We start from the raw sequence: 26,572 nt of genomic DNA, 5'->3' as shown, positions 1-26,572 counted from the left end.
GAGACCCATTTCCCAAAGCATAAGCCATACAGAGTTTTGCCTCTTTTGCCATGTGTTTGGTTATGACCTAAGCAAGGACCCTCAGTTTGTGTCAGGAATTACCCAGTAGCTGTCTCACAGCCATTTATTTGCTGCAGACAGTAATTACCTTTAAAAGCCTGAAATCAGACATTGGCAAAGTGACTGTCCTTTGGGAGAAAAAGGAATATATTTGCTATGAGGCCATGACTAGACTGTACTGACTGAGGACTGCAGTGCAAAAATGGGGATTTTTCCATTCTTAAGCAATTCTCATGATATTTCTATGCTCAGAGGGATCATCTATAAGATTCTTTAGAAAAGTTGATTCAGCTATTAATATGAGATTCTTCATACTGAAGGCAAGTCAACTCAACTAATTGTACACATAGGGGAAATAAACAGCATTTAAGACTGCTATACTGCCATGCTGAAAAAACAATATTGGGAGAGTGTCCTTATAGATTTGATCTATATTTTTTAAAGTTCCAAGTAACAAGATAGTTAGCATAATGCAACTTCTTTCCTTTGTTTCACAAGCTATAAATCACAAAATATGATTCAAAGAGAGTTGTTTGGAATTACAAACAAAGAAAAAATGAATATTACAAAGCTATATGTGAAATTCACAAAGGACAGAATATTTTAAACTATCTACATTATAAATCAGCATCACCAGCAGTTTTTAAAACGTGAAAGGAAAAATTAAGATTAAGTAGACTTACACATAGCATTTTGACTTAAACATGCGTAAATTCCTATTCTTGTCCATGCCTCCACCAATTGAAATGACCTACAGAATATGAAAATAGGGAACCCCTCATACGATCAGGCACCTAAAAGAAAATCTTATCAATTTATTCCAGATATAGTAGAGATGGAAAATTAAAGAAAATATGAGGCTTTTTCAAACAGCCCTTTGGTGACTTGTGAGTAAAGAGTATCTTGCCCACAAACACGTTTCATCCCCCTAATGTGAAAAGATCCTCATCAACTTTCACCCAGGTTCTTTACTATGAAGTGATAGGCATTGAGAGGACTATTAATAATTATTTTATTAAGATTGTAAGATGGTGATTTTTCTCATTCTATCAGTCCTTCTGAGGTAATTAGGTTGGATTTTTCTGCATTGAACTCATCCACTAAGGCTGTTGTTTACCCTGAAATATATTTTACAGGAAAGGCAAGATCAACACTTACACTTATTTCTCATTTAACATCAGTTTTTCTGAGTATTGAGTTGGTGCAAACTCCGAAATGCCCGAGGAGTGTTGTTTTGTATATATCTCTCGTTTTATTTTCATGATTTATTAATATACAGTGCATTTGAATCAGCTGAAGTCATTTCCATGCTCAGGTGGTCCCACAGCTGACCAGTGGGAGCCCGTCAAGGCTGCAGTCTTCTTCTGGAACTGTCCAAGCAGGGTTGGGTATCTTACCTGCTTTTTAGCACAATAGCATTCCCCAGGCTTATTTTGTACGTTTCTTGCTCCAGACCTGATAATAGGTGGATTTTACAGAAGCTGAAGATTATACAATTTAAATGTCCCCCATTAAGAAAAAAATGCAAAATGACAAACACAAAATGACATGCAAAAATAAATATTTATTCCAAATGACAAACTAAATCACAACAAATTACAATGTTCTAAAAGTAAACTATTATCACAAATATGACAAAATCCAGTAGAGAGCAATATTTTCATTAATTAACCACAGAAACACCTCTGTAATATTTTTTTCCTATGTCTTTTTGCTTGAATTCTCTTTGATCACATCTTCTGATGACAACAAATTTCTGATATTTTCTAAAGAGAGAATAGAAAGGTAATTCCAAGGTTCCTTTAGCAGAGTTGAATAAAATTTATTATTATTTTTATTGCTGTTATTCGGGATTGATGTCAATTTGGGGGCAAACTACTATCAAGTTTCCTTCAAAAGTTAACTGGAATATTTCCAAGAATTTTCCACACTGATTCTTTTACTCTGTGCATTTAAAGCTTTGCTTTTCCTTCCCTATTCACATACTATCCTGGATATTAGAATATGTAAATATCTTCAGACCAACTCAGCCTTGTACTTTCTCCTTAAGACATTGGGAGTAGGGGCTGTACCCCTATTTCAGGACAGTTAACAATAATGCGACTGTTGTAGTCAGGGTTCTCTAGGGAAACAGAATCAACTGGAGATATCTGGAGATTATATAAGAGTCTCTCACATGACCGTGGGGATGCACAAGTCCAGGTTCTACAGGCAGGTTGCAAACCAGGGTCTCCAATGAAAGTCCAAAGAAGGTCCTTGATGAGTTTCTGGGAGATGCTGGCTGTCCAAAGACGAGCTGGGAAATTCTTTCTGAATGCCGAAATCACTTCCTCCTTTAAGGCGTTCAACTGATTGGATAAAGTGTCACTCACTGCTGACAGCAGTCTCCCTGATTGATATATATGTATTCAGCCATCTATGCAGTAAACTCACTGGTCACTAAAGTCCATAAATGTCCTTGTATTACGATTAGCCCAGCGCTTGCTTGACCAAAAAACTGGGCACAATTACATGGCCAAGTTGACACATTAGCCTAACCTTCATAGCAGTTGTATTTGGAAGAGACTGTAAACTACAAAAGTATACTAAACCTAAGTGTATCCCCACTCAAATTTCCCTTAGCAGGATTTCCAAAATCTCTATAGACAATACAAAGCCACCCACAAGAGGAATTATAGCAGAGGGAAAATCAGAGGGAAACTAGCTGTAATTAAAAATACCATAGTTTCACATATTGTACACACACAAAAAAAGAAGTGTGACCATGTGAGCACATTGCTAGGGTTCCTCCCTATGATATAGAAAGGGTCCATACGAGTAAGGGGCCTGCAATTAAACTTCTTTAGATTCACCAGAATTCCACCTCAGCCTATAATTAGTCATTTGTTTCCTTTTATTAACTTAATGAATACTGATTTTACCTGTTCATCTTTGCTTCTAGACTTTCTCAGTAAATAAAGTTAGAAAAGATGGATGTTTTTTAAACAAAAATAAATATATCATGAATTTATACTAATATTTTTAATTCCAATTGAAGATAATAGATTTTTCTTAAATTCTTTGGTTTTTATACTTTTGTGCCCTTTGTCTTTTGCTGAAAATCTTGGTCCCCCCAGGAAACTTTCCAGAAGACTTCCTTGCTTATTTCTACAATAGACATAATTTATATTCCAAATCACAATACCAATGTTATTGCCAATTATAAGTTGGACTGAGTTTGAAAGAAGAAATAGAACTCCATCCAGGAGGAAAGTGGGAATCATGGGGAATGGATTGCATGTGTGAAGAGCATGTGTGAATTAACAGCAATGGAACTGGAACAGTTTATTTGCAAGAGAATAGATAGTACTAAATATGAAATGTGTTGAGTGCCAAGTTAAGCAGTTGATACGCTATTGTGAATACTCTTAAAGTAAAAGCAAATAATTGTTTTAATCAGAATAATAAAATGATCTGATATTAATTTTAAACCAGAATCTGGAATGGAAGAGAGAGCAGAGTGGCAAGAGAACAACATGGCATGCAGAAAACAATACAGGAGCTGCCTGAGTGACTGGAAAGTCGGAAGCCCTGCTCATTCAGGAGACAAAGAACATCGGCTGGCAGAATATAGACTGTGTTTATTCCCAAACTGAGATTATGGAAAAATTATCAGAACTGAGAAAGGAGGGGGAAACAGCACTTCTCATTCGACCTGCATTCCTTTTAATAAATAAATAGCTACTGAGCTTTTTCCATATGCCAGAAACTGGTGGAAATATAGTACTGAATACGGTAAACACTGTTCTTGTATTTATGGAGCTTGTAATCTTGCAAGAAGAAAGAGAAAATGAACAAAACTGATGAGATACTCAAACGAGCCTGTTAACTTCTAAGTATGCTGTACAGTGTTGGTGTAGTACTGCACTACATTCTAGACATTGTCAGGCAAAAGAGTAAAACAATGAAAACCTGGAACCACCTCTCCTTTTCCATGTATCTGCTCACCTCTCAAAGTTAAACACAGTCATTCACCCTGACCCTGTCTTTCCCTCTCTTCTACTCTTGGACACAGCCTGATAAATGACTAAAATGGTCAGCTAGCAAACCCAATAAACTAATGCTTACAGTGCTTATTCAGTATAATTGTCTTTTGGAGATGGCCCTCTGGGAAAAAAAAATGTACTCAGCCTTGTGATCTAACCTTCTAAGAATTTCAGACGATGGATTGTAGAATAGAAGGGGAGTTAGTGTATTTTATTGCCTCCTCAAAACACTACAGCCTAAGAGACTTTTTTTTTTACCTTTAGTGAGGGTCAAGGCTTATTATATTTTATGCCATAGATAAAAGACGTTCTTTTATTTTTTTATCTCTCAAGATTCATCTTAAGAAGTCATCTTTCCTCTCATTTAGATACTATTTCCTCACTGCTTTTGCTCTATAAAAGTGTGTATAAAAAATTTGTGTCACAAGATGATGAAAGGAGCACCTCAGTTGGCCCTTCTCACAGTCTCCCCATTTTAAATAATTGGCAGTGCTACCCTTCCAAAGGCCAAATTCAAAATTTCTAATTCTTCATACACTGTACTTGGTTCCTCAGAAAATCGTGTGGATTCTGGTTTCAAAATACACCCAGAACCCAACTTGTTTTTCTGACTTCAGTAAAAGAAAGATGGTCACATACTCATCTTATTTCTAACTTAATTAAACATCCTCCAAGGTTTTCTATGTAGAATAGAAATAGGATAGGGAAAATAATATCTTTTTAGTCATGGTTTACTAGAATTACTATTATTTGTGTTTTTAATCAATAAAATTTGTATTTTATCAAATACCTTCTAATTTCCTATGAAAATTGTCCCATGGTTTTCTCCTATCATGTTATTCATGTATTCATGTATATTTCAGTGTCATCTTAAATCTTACATTCATGGAATAAGTCCTATTTAGTCATGGAGTACTAAGTTCGGTTTTGAAACATTTTTTATTTAAGAATTTTAGTGTACAGTTATAATGTGAAATCTAGAAATACATGAATAGGAATAAATGCAATTATCTGTGCTTATATTAAAATATTAACTACAACCTAAAAGAGGGAAGAAATGAAAACATCAAATTAAGAAAATAACTGTAAAAATATGTCAGGAGATTATTATCTCTGCACTAGCCAGACTATATACGAACACAACATCAAGTACTTAAGTGTCTTGTCCTGATATGTCTTCAGGGGAAAGCCAGAATAAATAATACAATTCATACTACAGAGCCTTGGTTTTTCTCTAAAAAATGAAGAAAAGTGATTCCTGGAATAAATAGAATTTGGAGGCTGAGGAAGAGGAGCTGTTCCAGATACTGAGATATGGTAATAACAAGAAAGGCATTAATTACAGTAATGGAATGATAAATGGTTCCTGATGAGGGAGTGGAGGTGGTGAATACAAACAGGTTCATTTATAGGCTCAGAAAATCTGATGGGTAGTAGTAATTGCTAGCATTTATTGGCATGTAATATGTATGAAGAACTGTGCTAAGTGCTTAACATACATTATTTAATGTATTCCTCATAACATATCAGTGTGATGGATATTAAAATTATATTTAATGGAGAAAAGAAAGAAAAAAATTAAAGATATATATGATTTACAACAGAGAGTTTCAGGCATTTTATCCAAAGCCACACAATTTGTAAGTGGCATAACATGGATTCAAACTCAGCTCTGTCTAGTATCAAAGTTTCATCATCATAATGACCACATTATCCTGCTTCCCCCTCTGCTGTGATACTTCCTATGTTAGAAAAAGCAAAAGGGTCTTGTTCAGAATAAGTCATGGTAATTCGAAAGTCCTCTATGGGGAGCCACAATTGGGTGGAAAAAAAAGTTGAGTGGAATGTGAAGAACTATAAAATTACTTACGAATTTGTTGTCCTTATGAATCAATCAACAATATTTATTGAGTACCAACCATTCACGACCCAGATTAAGGTACTGGAGGATTGCACAGAGTCTAAAAGAATTCTTTAAAAGCAATATGACACCTGAGCAGAGTCTCAGAGACAGATAAAGTAGATACAACCCCAGGTATTGGTTCTTTTGAGGGATAAAGAGACCCACGGGTTCTATGGTCATGGCAGATGGGGTTCACTGCCAGGTCAGATGGCCCTTCTTTGGAGCTGGTGTTTCTGTGTGATGGAACTGGACTCAGATGGGATCTCTTTTCACAAGACTTTCATGCTACTTTACTGGAATTGTAGTTGGTGTTGGGGTTTAAGATATATTTAGGGAATTTGAATCTCTGGACTGACAATATGATAGCCAGGCCCTGAGCCTCAACAGACTTCAGCTCCTACACTCTGATTTATTGGACTTACCCCACTCAGCTAACATGGAGTTGAAGAAGGTCAACCACCACACCATGGAGCCTAGAGTGCCTACAACTGAAAGCAGGAAGATTGCATCCAGTATCCATGTGGAATCTAAGCCCCCACTTGACATATATGTGCAATGGACACAACCAATCCAATGTCCACAGAGAAAATGTGGCATTGGTGTGGGAAGGGTGGCCATGGTGGCTGCTGGGTGCGGGGAATGGGAGGAAGAGATGAGAAGGGGAGGCGTTTTGGGGACTTAGAGTTGTCCTGGGTGGTGCTTCACGGACAACTACGGGACATTGTAGATCCCCCCAGGGCCCACTGGATGGAACGTGGGAGAGTGTGGGCTATGATGTGGACCATTGACTATGGGGTGCAGCGATGCCCAGAGATGTACTTACCAGGTGCAATGGATGTGTCATGATGTCGGGAGAGAGTGTTGCTGTGGGGGGAGTGGGGGGTGGGGGTGGTGGGGTTGAATGGGACCTCATGTTTTTGAATGTAATATTTATTTTTAAAATGAATAAATAATAATAAAAAAAGCAATATGCTAGAGTCAGGTGATTGAAGAGAATGCATGAACAGGCTTACAGACCACATAAAACCGAAAAGGGATAGAACTAGTGTATAATTCTCCTTTTAATTTTCTTGGATAGATTTGTTGAATATATCTTTTCTGTTGTTTTTATTTCAATATTTTTGTAAACTTTTTTTTTCAACTTTCTAATTCATGGTTTTCATCTTTTTAAAACTTAATTCCATTTTATGAATTTTACCCTACTAATTTTTGGGGGGCCTATTTCATTATTTTTCTCTCTTCTTGAATTTAATGTGGGGTCATTTTTTTCATTCCTTTCAGGTCGGCGTGTGAGCCAATACAGTCCTTTTAAATTGTAATTTGGTGGTTGGTATCTAAAGCCTTAAAAATATTCAGAAACCTTAACTTTGCAAATCCACTTCTAAAATCCTGCTCCCACCTAGAAAGAGTCAAGGATATATAAAAAGATTTAATTTCTAGGATATTTATAGATGGGATTAATTTAAAAAACAACTAATATTCTTGCCTTTACAAACATCAGTCTCTCTTCCCATCAGGTCTGATCTTCCAAAGTGAACCCTAGAATGGTCTTCAGACATCTCTTGAATCTCTCCTCATCTTAGACACCATTTCAGTTCTTCTCGATAGACATGGCGGACCTGTCTTCTGTGCTAACCTAACATCCTGCCCACATGTTGGCCCTCACACTATGGTATTATAGTTTTCTATTTACATGTCTCTTCTCCCTTCATGAGACCAGCCTTCTCTAGCAGCATGTCTAACACATAATTGACATTCAAAAACTATTTATTGGATTAATGAAGGAAGGAATGAGTGTTGATTGAATATTTTTGATGACACTGAACAACAGCATAACAAAGTTATAACATGAAATGCTATTAAGAGCAATTTGCACTTTTTAGACTGATTTAAGCTGACTAAATAAATTTTATTATCTCTACCAAAAAGTAAATAAACTTACTTACTCATTATTATTTAAAGTAAATAGAAAAGTAAAATAATCTTGTTCTTGGAAAGGTGGAAAATATATGCAACCATAAAGAAAAACCTGTAAATTTTCCATAATTCCAAATGGATGATTCTTGGTTCATTTTTGTCCAGCCTTTTTACTAGCAAAAGTAAGTAGAGATAGATAGATAGATAGATAGATAGATAGATAGATAGATAGATAGATAGATTGATAGATAGATGATTGATAGATAGAGATGGCATTAGTCTGTGTATGTCTACATATATATAAATATTACAGACACTTTTTTCTGTATTTGAAAGATTTTAAAAATATCTATGAAACACTAAGATTTTTTTTGGTCATCATGTTAACATTTGGAAATGAATATTTCATTTGAAAATATTTACAAATAGTTTTCTTTTTTATTTTACACTTCACATAACTTTTGCAGTCTGGAAATATTTTCACAGTCTAGAAATTTTCTCACTGTCTAAGAGAAAAAAAATTTTTAATATTGCTTGATGACTATATCACACTAAGTAATTGCCAACTTCATCTGCGAACAGCTATTTCCCTACACAGGCCTACATTCTTGTAAGATTTTAGAGGTGCCTTTCTTTCATTAGTAATCTACATAATAATGGAGGAGGTAAGGATAGCAGACAAGATTTCACTCATTAGTATGCACTCATCTATGGATTATGTAGTGCACTAAAATTTAACCAGAGGGTCATAGAGACCACTTAGTTTCCAGAGTATCCAATTTTCATGGCCTAGAGACATAGAAATTCTCAACTGAATTTTTCAGTCCTTCCAATGATTCATATCCTTGTGTTTTCTAGTGCATGGCCTACAGTATCCAACAAGGGCAAGTTTACAATTTTAACTGGTATTAATCCAAACACAAAATCCTGTGTTTTACTCACTTAACAACAAAGTCAGTTACACCAAGCATTTTTGATGCTTACGTATTTTATTAAAGAATTGGAGGGGGAGGCCGTGGGGAGGGCAGTCTCAGCTGACAGTTGTTGCTAAAGATGGCCTAGAAATTTAGACAGAAGCCAAGTCACAGAGGTTAACACCTTGTTGCTGTATCAGAAGTTCCCATGGGACCTGAGTGTTTAAAATCAAAACGAAATAAGGGCCCTGGGCCCCATCCCGTATTTATTATCAAGGAAAGGATCCCTGTTTTTTATCTGGCCACCCTACTTCTGGTTCTGCTTGCCTTCAACCCCCAGCCCAGGCTTAAATGATTGTCCTGAGATCCTAGAGAAACAAACTTGGAATAATTTGGTGAAGAAGTTATTTGGTAGATTGCTGTTGGGCTAACTGACCAGTTGCCTTGTAAGAGGAGAAATCATTTATATTCTCACTGGCTAAGATTTTAAACAAAAATAAAAAGTGCACACTCATATTATTATTGCAGGTATAAAGTGAGCTTTCACATAGTGTGGTTTAAACTGTATAATAGCAAAATGGAAAGAAACATAGGTCCTATTTCTGAAAAAAGTACATTGGAAATAATTAGAGTGAGTTTCTGGATAGAAAGAAGGCACAGAGACTACAGAGACTGGACATTATTATCTTTAAAGAACTCTTCTCAATATGTCATAAAGAAGGAATTTATAGGCAGGCTCAGGAAGGATTTAAAGGCAAGATTCTACAAATGACTGGAATATGCACCAGATACAATATGGTTTTCTCCCCTTGCACATACAAGCACGATAGAGTTCATGATTAAGCATCGTATTGAATCTCTTCCTTCACGTCTGAACTTTAGAGAACTATAAACGGATTGGAAACAGTCTAGAATTAATACACAAGACTAAAATATATCATAGTTCAATATATATTCCCTTTGAGAATGAATATTTCCCCCAGCTGCTGGGACTGCTGCCAGAAAGCAGTCTGGGTTGTCAGCCACTTGGGGGACTGCCTTGGTTGTAGAAAACAACTTTGCCCAAGGTCTCACATCCTTTGAGGGACAGCCGCCATCCTGTCACTGGCCCCTAGCACCAACTCCAAGACAATTCTTGAGCCATCAGCTCCAGAGTTCCCCATGAGATCAGATGAGGCCTTTGTTGGGACTGCATTACAGCTCAGCTTCTTCTCTGACAAATTCTGCTTCTTTCTCCCTCCTTTTACACATGTTGATCCCCAAAACACTCCCTAATTCAAGTCCGTGCTGCACACTAATCTGTCTCAGAGTCTGCATCTCAGAAAACCCAACCTATGACAAAGTGGCCAGGATAACTAGACAATCAGTGACGATGTGGAGACATATAAGGGCTGAACAAAAGGACTATATACATAACAGGACCAAGGCCTGACTACTTAGCTAGATGTTTTTATCAATACTCTAAAGAGGATATATTGGTAGTTCTTACTAGATCATATTTATATTTTCACACCTTTTATTTGAATTTTATTTGAATGTGTGATGTAAGTAAGTATTACTTTCAATTTACATACTAACTTCTTTTAGTTACCATTTGAAGAACAAGGATACAGGAGCAGTCAATAAGCATTTTAGCAACTCTAATCATAAGTCTACACTGCACAGGCCAGAGGCAAGTTTGAACAAGCCTTTATCTTTCTCTAAATATGAACTAGAGTTTTTGTTAATTAACATGAGACATTCAAAAATTTTTCATTGGTGTGTGTTTTTCAAGATAGACAAATTTTTTAGAAATATTATAAAGGCACATCTGTATTTGATATAATTTAGAATAGTAATCTGAGAAACCTAGCAGTCTATCACCTAAGTAACACCATAGAAAGTTCTATTCTGTCTGTGTTGAGCCAGCTAAGGAGAATTTTTTGCCTCTCCTAGAAAGTTAGCAGGAAGCTCATGTGATCACTGGAAAACATTGGTTTACTATCAGTAAGTCAAGCCTCCACACTACTCCCACAACCTTTTTAAAAAAACTTTTCTTGGCTATTCTTGTGTATTTTTTCTTCCAAGTGAAATTTAAAACATATTGTCATGATATTAAATTTTCCTATTAAAGATGGATTACATTTATGTCAATTTCCAGAATTGATAATGTCATAGTATTACATCTTCTTGTTTGAGACAATATGCTTCCTCATTATGTAAGACAGAGGTAGTGTTGTTTTAGTGGTTAAGGGCAGGAATATTGGACCTGACCACCTTAAGTCAGTAACTGGCTCTGACCCTTCCCATCTCTGCATTTTTTATTATCCTGCCTCTCTGGTTTTCTGCTTCCTCTTCTTTAAAATAGAAATAATAATTTCATCTGCTGTGATGGTTAGGCTATTGTGTCAACTTGGCCAGGTAATTGTGCCCAGTTGTTTGGTCAAGTAAGCACTGGGTTATCTGTAATACAAGGGCATTTATGGACTTTAGTCACCATTCACTTTACTGCAGTGGTAAATCATAAACAGTTGGTTATAATTACATCAATCGTGGAGATTGTCATCAGCAATGAGTGATGCTTAACCCAATCAGTTGAATGTCTTAAAAGGGGAAGTGATTCCAACATTGAGAGAGAATTTCCCAGCTCGTCTTTGGACAGCCAGCATCCCCCAGAACTCATCAAGAACCTTTATTGTACTTTCATTAGTACCCCCATTAAGGATTTGAAGGATGCAGGGGTGGTAATTCCCACCACATCCCCATTCAACTCTCCTATTGGGCCTGTACAGAAAACAGATGGATCTTGGGGGATGACAGTAGATTATTGTCAACTTAACCAGGTGGTGACTCCAATTGCAGCTGCTATCCCAGATGTGTTATCCTTGCTTGAGCAAATCAATAGGTTCACGGGTACCTGGTATGCAGCAGGCAAATGTTTTTTTTTGCAATTGCTATTAGTAAGGACCACCAGAAACAGTTTCCTTTCAGCTGGCAAGGCCAGCAGTATACATTCACTGTCCTGCCTCAGGGGTATATCAGTTCTCCAGCCCTGTGTCATACATAACTCTGTCCACAGTCATCAACAAGAATATCACACTGGTTCATTATATTTACAATATCATGTTGATAGGACCTAGTGAGCAAGAAGTAGCAAAAATTTTAGACGTATTAGTAAGGAATTTGCCTGAGAGAGAATGGGAGATAAATCTAACTAAAATAGAAGGTCCTTCCACCTCAGTGAAATTTCCAGTGGTGTGGAGCATGTTGAGATATCCCTTGTAAAGTGAAGAATAAGCTGTTGCATCTGGCCCCTCCTATGACCAAAAAAGAGGTACAATGCTTATTTGGTCTCTTTGGATTTTGGAGACAACACATTCCTCATTTGGGTGTGCGACTATAGCCCATTTACCAGGGGATCAGAAAAGATGCTAGTTTTGATTGGGGACTGGAACAAGAAGAGGCTCTGCATCAGATCCAGGCTGCTGTGCAAGCTGCACTGCTATCTGGTCCATATGATCCAGCAGGTCCAATGGTGCTGGAAGTTTCCATGGCAAATATAGATGCTGTCTGGGGCCTTTGACAGGCCCCTATAGGAGAATCACAATGCAGACCCTTAGGATTTTGGAGCAAAGCTGTGCCATCCTCTGTGGATAACTACTCCCCTTTTGAGAAACAGTTTTTGGCCTGCTAATGGGCCTTAGTAGAGACTGAATGTTTAACCATGGGCCATCACAGTACCATGAGACCTGAGTTGCCTATCATGAGCTGGGTATTGTCTGACCTACCAAACCATAAAGTTGGGTATGCACAGCAGCACTCCATAATAAAGTGGAAGTGGTGTATACAAGAGTGGGTCCTGAAGGCACAAGTGAGTTACATGAGGAAGTAGCCCAAATGCCAATGTTCACCACCCTTGCCATGTTACCTTCTCTTTCCCAGCCCACAGCTTTGGTCTCTTGGGGATTCCCTTACAATCAGTTGACTGAGGAAGAGAAAACTAGGGCCTGGTTTACAGATGGTTCTGCATGATATGCAGGTACCACCCAAAAGTGGACAGTTGCAGCACTACAGCTCCTTTTGCGACATCCCTGAAGGACAGTGGTGAGGGTAAATCCTCTCAGTGGGCAGAACTTTGAGTAGGGCACCTGGTTGTTCATTTTGTTTGGAAGAAGAAATGGCCAGAGGTGCATTTGTACATTGATTCGTGGGCTTTTGCCAATGGTTTGGCTGATGGTCAGGGACTTGGAAGGAACATGATTGGAAAATTGGTGACAAAGAGGTCTGGGGAAGAGGTATGTGGATTGACTTTTTTGAGTGGACAAAAAACATGAAAATTTTTGTGTCCCATGTGAATGCTTACCAGAGGGTAACTTCAGCAGAGGAAGATTGTAATAATTCAAGTGGATAAGGTGATCCACTCTGTGGCTATTGCTCAGCCTCTTTCCCCAGCCACTCCTGTCATTGCCCAGTGGGTTCATGAACAAAGTGGCCATGGAAGTAAGGATGGAGGTTATGCATGGGCTCAGCAACACGAAATTCCCCTTACCAAGGGTGACTTGTCTACAGCCACTGCTGATTGCCTAATCTGCCAGCAGCAGAGACCCACACTCCGCTCCTGATATGGCACCATTCCTTGAGGTGACCAGCCTGTTTCAACCTGGTGGCAGGTTGAGTACATTGGACCACTTCCACCATGGAAGGGGCAGTGATTTGTTTTAACTGGAATAGGCACATACTCTGGATATGGGTTGTACTTCCTGCATGCAATGCTTCTTCCAAAACTACCATCTGTGGACTTACCAAATGTCTTATCCACAGCCATGGCATTCCACAAAGCTTTGCTTCAAATCAAGTAATCCTTTTCACAGTAAATTATGTGCAGGAATGGGCACCTGCCCATGGAATTCACTGGTTTTACCATCTTCCCCATCACCCTGAAGCAGCTGGATTGATAGAATGATGGAATGGTCTTTTGAAGACTCAATTACGGTGCCAACAAGGTGGCAATAACTTGCAGGGCTGGGACAATGTTCTCCAGGAGACTGTGTATGCTTTAAATCAGTGCCCAGTCTATAGTGCTATTTCTCCCATAATAGGGATCCATGGGTCCAGGAATCAAGGTGTGGAACTCAGCTAGGTAATTGTGCCCAGTTGTTTGGTCAAGCAAGCACTGGGCTAATTGTAATAAAAGGGCAATAATGGACTTTAGTCACCATTCACTTTACTGCATTGGTAAATCATAGATAGCTGGTTATATTTACATCAGTTATGGAGGTTGCCATCAGCAATGAGTGACGCTTAATCCAATCAATTGAATGCCTTAAAAGGGGAAGTGATTCCAGCATTGAGAAAGAAATTTCCAGCTCTTCTTTGGACAGCCAACATCTCCCAGAACTTGTCAAGAACCTTCATTGGACTTTCAGTGCAGTCCCTGGTTGCGTGCAGCCTGTCTGTGGAACCTGGACTTGTGCATCCCCATGGCTGCATGAGAAACTCTTACAGAATCACATACTATTGACAGATATCTCTTGTTGGTTCTGTTTCCCTAGAGAACCCTGACTAACGCATCTGCCATAAGGGAGTCTATAACGATCAAATGAGTTATTAAATATAAAGCCTGGCACATAGTAAGTACCATGCAAGCATTTGCTATGATTATGATTATTTTATTTTGCATACTTCAATAGAATTTAATAGTCTTTTCTTCATATTTATCTTGTACAATTCTTTTCAAATTTATTAGTAAATATTTTATGAGTTTCATTGTTATGGTGAGTGAAATAATTTTCCTCTTTCAATTATCATTAGTTATCATTAAAATAAAGTTCTTTTTTTTATATCAATCTTGTGCCCATTATTTTTATCTAATTGCTTTCATATTTCTAGATAATTTTGCCTGTATTCTTTTTTATTTTGGTGAGTATGCAATTATATTATCAGGAAAAAAATAATTTGAGTTCTTCTTCCTGGTTTATACTGGTTTTTCAAAACCCAGAACAATGCTGTAATATGAGAGATAAATAGCATCCATGTTATATCTCTGGCTTTAGTGGAACGGCTTTAGCATTTTAGAATGACATTTTCTGTAGGAAGTTCTGGTGAACACTATACGGTATATATTAATAGTTCCCTTCTTTTCCTCTTTACTTACAGAGTTTATTAAAAATGGTTGTTAATTGTTATTAAATGTTTTTAATCATTGTTGCCATGATCATATATTTTCTTCTTATAATATTTTGATGGAAATGAATTATGTTAATATGTTTCTTGATACTGAGCCATACTTACATTTCTGAAATTAATTCTACCTGGTCATAGCTTTTGATACACTGCTGGATTCTGATTACAAATATTTAATTTAGAATTTGTGCATCTACATTTATGAGTAAGATTAGGCTATAGTTTTTATTTAGTTCTCATACTACATCAGATTTAAATTTAAGGTTTTGTTCCAAGAAGCATTTTGATACTTTTTATATTATAATTTAGGTGAGTATGAAATTATATTATCAGGAAAAATGTAATTTAAGTTCTTCCTTGTTTATGTTCTCATTCAAAATGAGTCAAGTTATTTGGCAATATCTGAAAAGTGATTTAATTTGGAAGAAATATATATGATGTTTGTTTAGGGGAGAATAATTATGATCACTTCTATTTTATATCAAGTTTCTCCCCCCATTTATTCATTATCCTTAACTTGAATTTGTTTTTCAACAAAAACAATCCAACTACCAGATTCAAGGTGAATAGATTGGCTCCAGTTTTTGATCATTATTCTTGCAAGAAGGAAATTCATATAAGCTGGTCTGAAAGTTCTTACAGACACTGAAATAGAGAATGGAGGACATTTCCATAATGCCACTGTACCTTGCTTTGAAAAAGTATTGATTTACTGACTACCAAGCCCTTCACAAGGCTAAGAAAAATATGGGAGATTTAGTAGGCAGTTCTCTAATAAACTGATATTTTTACACCTTAATGAATTCATTTTTTAAGCATTCTAACTGGTAAGGGCTACCTTGATTACATAAGAGAGAAGAGGTTTTACTCCTAGTGAAACAATTTGATTAAGTGGCAGAGTTTTCTTACTTGCATACTAAAGTGTTTTCAATACTAAAGGAGTGACCATTCAATATATTGCTGAAAGGAACTCACACATTGACAATCAGTACATGAGAATCCAGACTTGAGATCTGTCATGTATTCCATCTATACTTCTGTGTGGTTCTGCAGATTCAATTTTGCAATGTTAAAATATCAAGGGATGCCTGAGCACAAACTTATAAATAATATATGAAGGTAAATTGTCCTCTTCCATAACAAAATTATCCAAGGAATTGTGGATTCAATATGCTAGTTATACTTTTACAAAACTAAATATATACCTATTAAAATAACATTTTAAACATCTAAATGTGATTGGTATGATTAACATACCAACTTAAGAAATTATTTCATGATGGATAAATAAATGGGTAGACAGTTTCATAAATCATCTATGTGCTAATAAATCCAACACAAATGCATTTTTTTCTTAACAGCAGGCTCGTACATCTGAATGTCTACCCCATATCTCCTCTTAGATGACTCTTGGTATAAGCTTAATATATCCAAAACCACATACTCTGGAACTCCTGCACATTCTCTTCATCTCTATCCTACTGTAAGTTTCTGTTTCCATCAGAAACCTAAGAATCATTCTTAACTCCTTCTTCTCCCTCATCTCTCACAATCAATTACCAAATCCTCTACTTTGCATCAACTATTTATTGTATCTTTCCACTTTCTTCAAATCCAGAGCTACTACCTTAATCCAAAATTCTTTAATCTATACGGGCAAAAACCCCCGAATTGTTCTCCCATATGCTCTTGCACTCTTCCAAATAGATTTCTACACTACATTGAACTTAATTTTAAATGCCTGTTGCTTCCCTGTGAATGATTTCTATAATTTTAGAACAAAGATCCAAAGCTTGGTTGGGCCAAAATGATGTGCCTTACATGGTCTTCATCTCCTCTACTGTCCCATGAGACCTCCAGCCTCCAAACATAATGACATTTATTCAGTTTCTTAAGTAAGTCAACATCTATTCTGCTTTAAGACCTTGGTGCATGTTGTTCCCTGTACCAGGAATCCTTTCTACGCCAAATGTACCTTTAGCTACTGTATTAGTTAGTAAAAGGGGTGCTGATGCAAAATACCAGAACTCTGTTGGTTTTTATAAAGAGATTTTATTTGGAGTAGAAGATTACAATTATCAGGCCATAAAGTGTAAGTTACTTCCCGCACCAAAGTCTGTTGCCAAATGTTGGAGCAAGATGGCTGCCAACATCTGCAAGGGTTCAGGCTTCTTGGGTTCTTCTCTTCCTGGGGTTTGGCTCTCTCCAGGCTCAGCTGCTCTGCTTTCTCCACATGGCCAGCTGTAGGTTTTCAGGCAAATGGCTCATCTCTCTTCCTAGGACCTCTGCTATGTCTAATCAAGTCTTCTCTCTGCTCCTGTGTCCTTATTTCCTGGGCTCCAGCATTAAAACTCCAGCATCCCTTCTCTGCAGTATGATTTCTCCTGTCCTACTGATATGGCTCAATCAAAGCTTTAATCATTATTTAATCAACTAAAAGTGAAACCTCTGAATCCAATATAATCTAATGTGGCCAGAGGAAAAGACCAGTTCACAAACATAATCCAATATCTATTTTTGGAATTTATAAACAATATCAAACTGCCACAGCACCTAATTCTTATCACCACAATATATAATTATATATTTCATTTTCATAGTTCTTTATCAAATATCTGGTCCATCATAATCTTTTTGAGGATAGATTCCATGTGTGTTGAGTTCATCACTACATATCCCAGACCTAGAGTTTCCAAATTTAGCAAATATTACAGGATTCATATTTCTTTTCCTTCTCCAAATCTTATGTACTCTCCCTTCAACATAGATGGGAAAATGACTGTTCACTCCTTTTAAATGTGACTGAGTGAAAAGTGTTGTGATAAGTTCCATTTTATCATACATGGGGCATACATATGCTAAAATTTATTCATTGTTCATTTGAAACATAAGTTAAACTGGGTGTTCTGTATTTTATCTGACAACCCACCACATGTCCAAGTCAATGCCTAGAACATTGTAGGTATTCAATGAATGAATGAATTTAGGAATATATTCCATATATTGAGATCCATTATTCCTAATTACTTCTTTTTAAATTTTTAAGATATATCAAATTTAAAAAAAATTTTGTCAGGCATGGTTAAAATCTCTGAAATAAGCAGAATTTTCTCATAATTTCAGTCATGATATCAATGTTCACAGTTACCAAATGATGTAATAGTAACTCTTCAAAATGGTGCCTGTATTAATCCTAATCCTGGCAGGTTTGACAGCACATTACATAATTGGAACCTAACTTAGCAACTATTAAAAACTTTATTTTCATTAATGTTATTAACATAAACAATAAAACAATTTCAAATGTGGGATTCCATATTTGAAGTAAATCAGCTGGTGAACTTGAACTTATCAGTAAGACAGTAAGTCAAATTCAAGCTGTTAATCAAATGTAGAATTGTCTAATTAGAAATTGTTCATTGCTACTAAAATTTCTATAAAAAATGAATGTTGATTTTGTACCCTTTTAATGAGTGGTCTAAGTTACATATATTATACCTATTTCCAAAAAGGATAATGGGGCAGCTTGCAATAAAAGTTCAAGTACACTAATAATGATAATAATAATATAAGATTAAAAGAAAAGAGCTGTGCTAGTTGTTCTCTGTTAGATCCCAGGTCCAAAACTGCCCTTCTATGTTCTGTTTTGTGTCCTAGGTTGGGGATGAGGAGCTTACCTCTTAGAACTGTAGCATTCAGGCCCCTAACCACTGATTTTTGCTTATTTTCATCTTGGAGGCACCAGAAAGAGAAAGGAAACAGTAGGAGAGAAAGAGAATGAGGTATTTATCCCTTCCTCTCCCTCTCAACTGTACTGTGGTTTTGGTGGAACTGCCTTCTTCTACAGCAAAACTCTTGTAGAGTGAAGTGTCCCTTTACCAGAGCACGAGCTTACAAGATGGCTCAAGTTACTCGTTTCTTTGCCCTGGACCTTCAAGTCTGAGAATGATAATGACTTTCTGTGGTTGATCATCACAGGGTGTTTTAACATTCATTATTATGTCCCTTAATGCTATATTTGTCAGCCAAAGGAGTGCTGAAGCAAAGTACCAGAACTCTGTTAGTTTTTTGTAATGGGTATTTATTTGGGGTAGAAGCTTACAGCCACAAGTCCCTAAAGAGTCCAACTCAAGATACTATAAGAGATACTTCCACTCCCAAAGTCATTTGCCACATGTTGACACAAGATGGCTGCTGAAATCTGCAAGGGTTCAGCCTTCTTCTTTCCTCTTAAGGCTCCGGGGGTCCAGCTTCTTCCAATCTCAGCTGTAGGCTGGCATAGGGTTTGTCTCTCTTCCCCGGGGCTTATTTCTTTCCAGGTTCAGCTGCTCTGCTCTCTTAACAAGGTCACCTAAAAATTATCAGGTTCATCTCTCTTCCTGGGGTTCCAGCATCAAAACTAAGTTCTCTCCTCTGCCATGTCCTTTCCTGTGTATCTACTTCCCTGTGTGTTTATTTTCATATGAGAGTCTATTTCATCAGCCCACCAAAGGGGCTGAAACTCAATGCTGAATCACACTTTAATGATGTGGTTGAATCAAAGCCCTAATCTTAACATAATTTAATCAGGCATTTCACCTGAATCTAATACAATCAAAGGGTTATCACACCCAGAGGAACAAACCAGATTACAAACATAATATCTCTTTTTGGAATTCATAAATAGTATCAAACTGCCACAATGCTGTCCATTGTCAAATAAAAACAAATCCAAACTTAGGTAAGGAAAGACTTTAGAAGAAAAGCTTATTGCAATAGGAGGAAGAGGGATATTGCAATAGGGAGAATGCTCTGATCTCAAGATCTGCAAATTCTCTAAGACCAGGGAGAGAAGAATGGAAGTTGTGCTTTTTGTGCAGAGAAAAGTAAACAGCTAGAAAAAGTAGGATTCCAAACTGAGTTCTCTGTTCCATTTCTAATATTGTTAATTTCTGTCTTTTCTCCCTTTTTCTCTGTCAGTCTTGGTAGAGTTTATCTATTGCACATTTCAAAGAATCAGCTCTTTATTTCATTGAGTTTCTCTGATACTTTTCAGTTTTAAGTTTCATTGACTTCTGCTATTTATTATTTCTTTCTGATTGCTGTGGGTTTGTTTTGTACTTTTTCCCCTTAGGTTCATGAAATGGAAGCTTAAATTATTGATCTGAAACATTTAATCTTTTCTAATGCATGCCTTTAGTTCTATAAATTTACATCTCAGCACTGCTTTGCCTGCATCCCACAAGTTTTGATATATTGTATTTTCATTGCAATTCCGTTTAATGTATCTTTAACAGTTCCTTGAGACATTCTCTTTGAACCATGATCTCTTTCATGTGTGTGATCTAGTTTCCAAGTGTTTGATAATTTTCCTGTTATCTTTCCGCTATTGATTTCTACTTTCATTTCATTCTGTGATTTCAATTTTGTTTATGATTTCAACTCTTCTAAATTGTTTAGGTTTATTTATGATCCAGGTAATGGTCCATCATAATTTATATTCCAAGAGCACTTGAAAAGACTGTGCATCATGCTTTTGCTGAATACAAAGTTCCATAATGTTGGCTAGATCTTGTTGGTTGTTGGTGGTGTTGAGTTCTTATATATCTTTGCTGATTTTCTATTTGTTCTATAGAAGAGAGGTGTGCAAATCATAAATATAATTGAGTATTTGTCTAGTTATTCTTTCAGCTCTATCAACTTGACTATAATATTTTTTAGTTCATCCTATTTGAGATATTTTCAACTTCTTGATTTTATATTTTGTCACATTTAGAAAGTTTCATCTATTAAATATTTTAATCCTTTTTCAACACCACTCTCATTCTTCTCTCCTTCTTGGAATCCCAATAAGCAAATGTTACATCTTTTGTTATAATTTCATGGGTTCCTGAGATTTGTTCTTTTTTTTTTCAATCTATTTTCTCTGCTGTTATGATTGAATAATTTCTATTATTCTTCCTTCAAGTTCACTGACTCTTTCCTCTTTCCCTCCATTCTTCTATTGAGTCTACCCATTGAAGGTTCTTTTAATTATTTTTTTTTTTTGGTTATTATATTTTTCATCTTTTAAATTTCCATTTGGTTCTTCCTTTGTATCTTCTGTTAATTTGCTTAGACATTCCATTTTTTTCTGTATTTCAAGCAGATTTATAATTGCTCATTGAGGCATTTAGGATGGCTGTTTTCAAGTCTTTTCTTCAGATAATGTTAGCATCCTTGTCCTCTCTGTATTGTCATCTATTGATTATTCTTTTTTATTTGGTTTGAGATCTTTTGATTCTTTGTATGGCAAATAATTTCTAACTGAGGCCTGACATCTGGATCTTATTTAAATTTTCCATTGTAGCTGGGTTCTTCTAGCACAACTCTACCTGGATAAGGGAGAGGGGTGCTGTTTTGTTACTGCCATATGGAGGTAGAAATTTAGCGTTCCCACTCAGACTTTGTAGATTCCCAAGGGGATGGCTCCTTATAACTGCTGGGTAGGATTGAAAGTCCTGATTTCCCATATGGTCTCCACTGACAGTGCTTGGGGAACAGGGAGCACTTTCAGTGGAGCCCTTACTGGCCAGCCAGGATTAAATACTATGTTCCCATTCAGCCTGTTTATGTAGATAGGCTCCCACTCAACCTGTGCTAGTGAGAAGAGGACTGTGCCTTGTTGTTTTTATTTTTCCTGTGGTGTTTGACTGGAGTAGCACATGTTTTTGTCTAAAGTTTTCTGTTGTCTAAAGTTTTCTGTCTTTGTTTTAGTTTGCTGAAAGCTTCTGGGAGCAATATACGAGAAATGTGTTGGTTTTTAAAATGGGAATTTATTAGGTTAAAAGCTTACAATTCTGGGGAGCAGGTGTAGCTCAGTTAGTTGAGTGCCAGCTTCCCATGTACAAGGTCCTGGGTTCAATCCTTGGTGCCTCCTTAAAAAAAAAAAAATCAAGGTGTCATCAGAGATACTATCTCACCAAGCTACAACTATAGGTGATAAGGTACATGGCAGCAGCATCTAAAGATGTTTTCTCTCCAACTTCAGCTGTGGGCAATCAAGCATATGGTTCATCTTTCCCCTCTCCTCCAGGCCTCATTGCTAGTTCTGTTTTGGGCTGCTCTGCCCCTGGCTTTCCTCTCTCCCAGGTACCTAGCTGGAGGTACTATGTTCTTTCTCTCCATTTCTGTGTCTTTTTCTCTGTATGTCTCTGCTTTTAGTCCTCTGTTTATAAAGAACTCCAGCAAAATGAAAAAGATCCACCCTAGGTGATGCCTCACTGAAGCAATCCAAACAAAGGCCCCCAACTGAATTCAGTCTAATCAAAAGCGTCACACCCATAAGAATGGATTAGCTCCAAGATCTTTTCTGGGATCCATAAAAAATCTTCAAATTGTCAGTGTTATTATACTGCCACTTTCCTGGTCCTTCAGCTAGAGAGTGGGTATATGCTGAATATTATTTTGTTTTGGGTTTTCTGAGTTTTAGGCTTCTTCAGTTCCAAGCCTTGGCTATATGGAGAAAAAGGAAAATCCAGGGAACTCACCATTGTATTGTGCCTTGGGATCAGAGTCCCTAGTAGATATTCTTTCTTCTCTCCACCTTTCAGAATCTTCTCATGTTGTTTTACATATAATGTCCAGGGATTTTAGTTGTGCTTACAAGGAAGAATTGGGAAAACTATATCTGGTACAAATCATATCAATAACTTGCATTTTGACATACAACCATTATGTGATCACTTTAAACAATGTTTTATAATTACTAAATGCAGTTTTAGCTTCTTCACAAAATTAAGAACTGTCTCAGGCACTGTTTAATCCAGGAGTCAAAGTTCTATGGACTTCAGCTCAAGTCTACATACATCGGGTTAGATGCATAGAGAGGGCTGGCCCAGGTCAGGCCACAGCCCTCTCATCTGCTGCCCATCAGGGCCCATGAAATTCCTTCTCACTTACTCACATTACAAGAGAATAATCAGCCATTTCTCAGACAAGCCTGTAAGGAATTGTGCATAAGCTTTGGAAAGAATAGGAAAGAATAAAATGCATTCTGTAATTAAATTTCTCAAAGTAAATATATGGTGGGGAAATATGATACCTTTGTCTTTGTTTTGCCACCCCAATGTAACAACTCTTTTTCAAATTTCATATCTGTAGTAGTTTGATATAGTTATGAATTCCAGAATAGATATTGGATTATGTTTGTAAACTGTTCTGTACCTGGGTATGATTAAATCATGATTAGGGCTTTGATTTGGGTCACATCAGGAGGATGTTGAGGATTCACAGATAAAATCATGGCAAAGGACAGAGTTGTAGAGTTTTTTAATGTTGGAGTTTGATGCTGAAGTCTTAAGCTAGAGACCTGGGAAGTAAGCACACAAAGGAAAAAGAAGGAAGCCTTAGGAAGAGAGGAAGCCTGAGCCTGGAAAGAAGAAAGCTCTGGGAAGAGAGGAGCCCAGGAAACTTGAGCCCTGATAGATGTCGGCATCCATCTTGCTCCAAAACATGGAAATAGACTTTGGTATGGGAAGTAACTTACGCTTTATGACCTGATATCTGTAAGCTCCTACCCCAAATAAATACCCTTTATAAAAACCAACTGATTTTTCGTATTTTGCATCAGCACCCCTTTGGCTGACTAATACAATATCACACAAAGCATTACATGCAAGAGCTAACTAAAAGATAATGTTCCCATGATGAACGATCAGATACGTAGCTAAAGGATACAAGGAACAATCTTTCTCTGAGCCATCTTTCAACTTGTCCCGTCTGCAGTGAGGTTACCTGCCTCTGGCTTGACTATATGAGCTAACCTAAAACATATTATACACACACACATACAGACTTTACAAAATCACAAGCTGAAGTAATTTATACCTTTTAATTATTCCAGAAATTTAGAAGAAATTATAAACTATTTTGGGAGACTAATTACTAGGGGAAGGTAAAATAAATAAGCAGGAGTATGTGAAATTATACCTCCTATAATTAAACTGTTTCAATTAGGCCGATTAGTAGACTGAAAGGGAAATCAATTACTCTGCTAAGGAAGGGAAAGAAAGGGAAGGGTCATTTACTGTGCCTCTCCTGTAAGCTCAGGGTATGAATGCTGTTCTTTTGCATTTGTTGTCTCATTTAATTTTCACCAAAAGACCGTGAAGTGAACATTATTATCCCAAATTTAGAGATAGCAAACACTGAGGTTTAAATTCACATAAATATAAGTGGTTTAAATCTTATTTCACCTGATAGCTTTGCTCCATCCCCAGAAAATGTACAGCAAACTTGAATTTGAGTAATGCGTGTAGATTTTTGTTTGTTCTTTTTTAACCAGACTCTCTTAGTAGTACAATCATTATTTAACATTTAGCCCAAACTAGAAGTAAAATCCCATACTTAATGTTGGAAGAAAACAGAAATCAGGGGTTAAAACTTATCTCCCAGGTCAATGAAAGATTTAACCATGGAAAGTTAGAAGAGCAGGGAATTAGTGCTAATGAGAAATTTTTAGAAATCAAGGACAAATATTCGATTAGCTTCTCTAGCCAGTCCTTCCTTATCCCATTGTCTTCCCTATGTTCTATAATTCTAGAAGATACAGATCACGAAATGAACAAATTAATCTGAGGAAAACTTATCAAAATTAGGAAAAAACCAAAACTCTAGTTCTTTTCTCCTGGGAAGAAGTCAAAATAAGGTAGTTTTTACCTACAGGGTTCAAATTTTTATTGGTAGGTAATAATTATTTTCCACTTTACAAAGGTAGAAAGTAAGCCATGGAGAAAGAATGTGGAGTTTTCCTGGAGGTGTACAACTATGTCACTGATTGATAAAATAAACTGTGTTTCTGAATCTCAGATTCTCTCCCTCTTGGAAACTCTCTTCAATCCTGAAAACACTAATTCCACAGATAAGACAAAGATTTGGACTGATGTATAAAAATGGCTTTTCATTATTATTCTCAAATATTCAGAATGGGAGATAACTAAATTTAAAAATTGTGGCAATCACAACATATTACCCATACTTAAGCCAGTGTAAAGCTTTACACATCTCTACATATCATCAACTTACACACGCAAAATAGATTTCTAGTGCCCATGATTTGACAACATTGAGGGAAATACATTTGAAAGGTGATTTTATTTGTTCATAAAATATCTTAAATTAGATTTAGAGCGAATTATGAACTCAGACTTTCTTAAGCTTCTGCAAATCAAGATAATTACTCAAGTTCAGGGTAGTTCCATGATACTGTAGAGCCAACAAATGGAAAAAGAATGAATACCAACAACTAGGCTTACATGACCAACTGAAAACTATTTACCATGTCATTTCCTCCTCATTTTTCACACTTACCTCCTCTACACACACATGTACACAGAGAAAAGTAAGGCATGGGGATTCAAGGATCTAATAAAGAGGCAATCTAATAAGATGGTTCTGATTGGTTTGAAATTTTCTGATGACTCTTAGCTCACAAAAACCACCTCAATTTAGCGACTATAGTCAAAACAGTTAAAAATTCATTTAATGCTGTAATTGCTTTATTACTGATGTGGGCCTGGGATAATCAGGAAGACTGCAGCTTGAGGAAACAGACACAGTAATAAGCATCTTCTGTCTTTCTCCAGCAGGTGATTCGTTCTTATCCTCTCCTGGAAACTCAAGAGTGAGTTCTGTTCTTTCTGGGAGAGCACAGAAATAAGAGGGGATAGAGATTCTGACCTTCTGTTAAACAATAGTGAGACAAGGCAAAAATAAGTTAATTGGAAATCAGGAAGATGGTGACAGGTTAAGGATTTCCTAGATTCCACTCCTGCTATAGGGCAGTTAGTAAACACTCAGAAATATCTAGAGCTAGCTGAAGCACCTGTTTGGGGGATCCAGGAGACCATAAGATCATCCAGCAACATTTCTCAAAGAATGGAGTAAGGAGACTTCCCACCTGCAGAGAAGATTTGTAAGAAGAGCACTCCACATCATGGGGGCCAGGGCCCATCCTCCAGTGGAGGCACAAGCTGTTCTGCAGCTGGAATTGAAAGCTCCACTTCCCAAAAACAGGGGAAGAAGAGACAGTTGGGCACCAGCTTCAGCTACTGATGAGTAAATTTGGCAGGCTAAAATATAATACTAAGAACAGCTAAAGTTTGAACCTGTCCAAGTCAGAAGGAGGCCAGTAGCCATGGTCTTAACTCTACACCTGGTGTGAGGGGTAGTGGGGCAGACTGAAAATCACAGTGCTGGTGGGGACCAGCTTCTTTCCATCCAGATCAGATTTCAGCTGTAGCCTAGACCCCTGCCCCACCTCCAGCAGGAAAGAATCTGGGGTGACCTGCAACAGCCTCTCCGGGAAATTACTGGCCAAGCTTCAGAGGCCAGTAATCAGCCTACTTTGGCAGTGTGAGCTGCCCCAGGAGCTATTCTATGGCTGGGATTGGAAGCTCCATTTCCAAAAAAAAAAAAAAAAACAGGGGAAGAAGAGACTGTAGGCCACTGATATCACCTACTGATCAGTAAATTCAGCTAGCCAAAGTATAACCCTAAGAACAGCTTAAGTATGAACCTGTCCAGGTTGGAACGAGGCTGTGAGCCACAATTTTGACTCCATCCCTAGCATG

General features: G+C 37.0%; 1 pseudogene; it reads left to right on the top strand.

The window, feature by feature from the left end:
- LOC101434553 (large ribosomal subunit protein eL29 pseudogene) overlaps positions 1-12,381 on the top strand; it is a 74,969-nt pseudogene extending 62,588 nt beyond the window's left edge.
- Positions 12,382-26,572: the final 14,191 nt, after the last annotated feature.

The sequence above is a fragment of the Dasypus novemcinctus genome, chromosome 16 (assembly GCF_030445035.2).
Source record: "Dasypus novemcinctus isolate mDasNov1 chromosome 16, mDasNov1.1.hap2, whole genome shotgun sequence".
NCBI lineage: Eukaryota > Metazoa > Chordata > Mammalia > Cingulata > Dasypodidae > Dasypus > Dasypus novemcinctus.
This window is presented reverse-complemented; position numbering and strand designations above follow the sequence as displayed.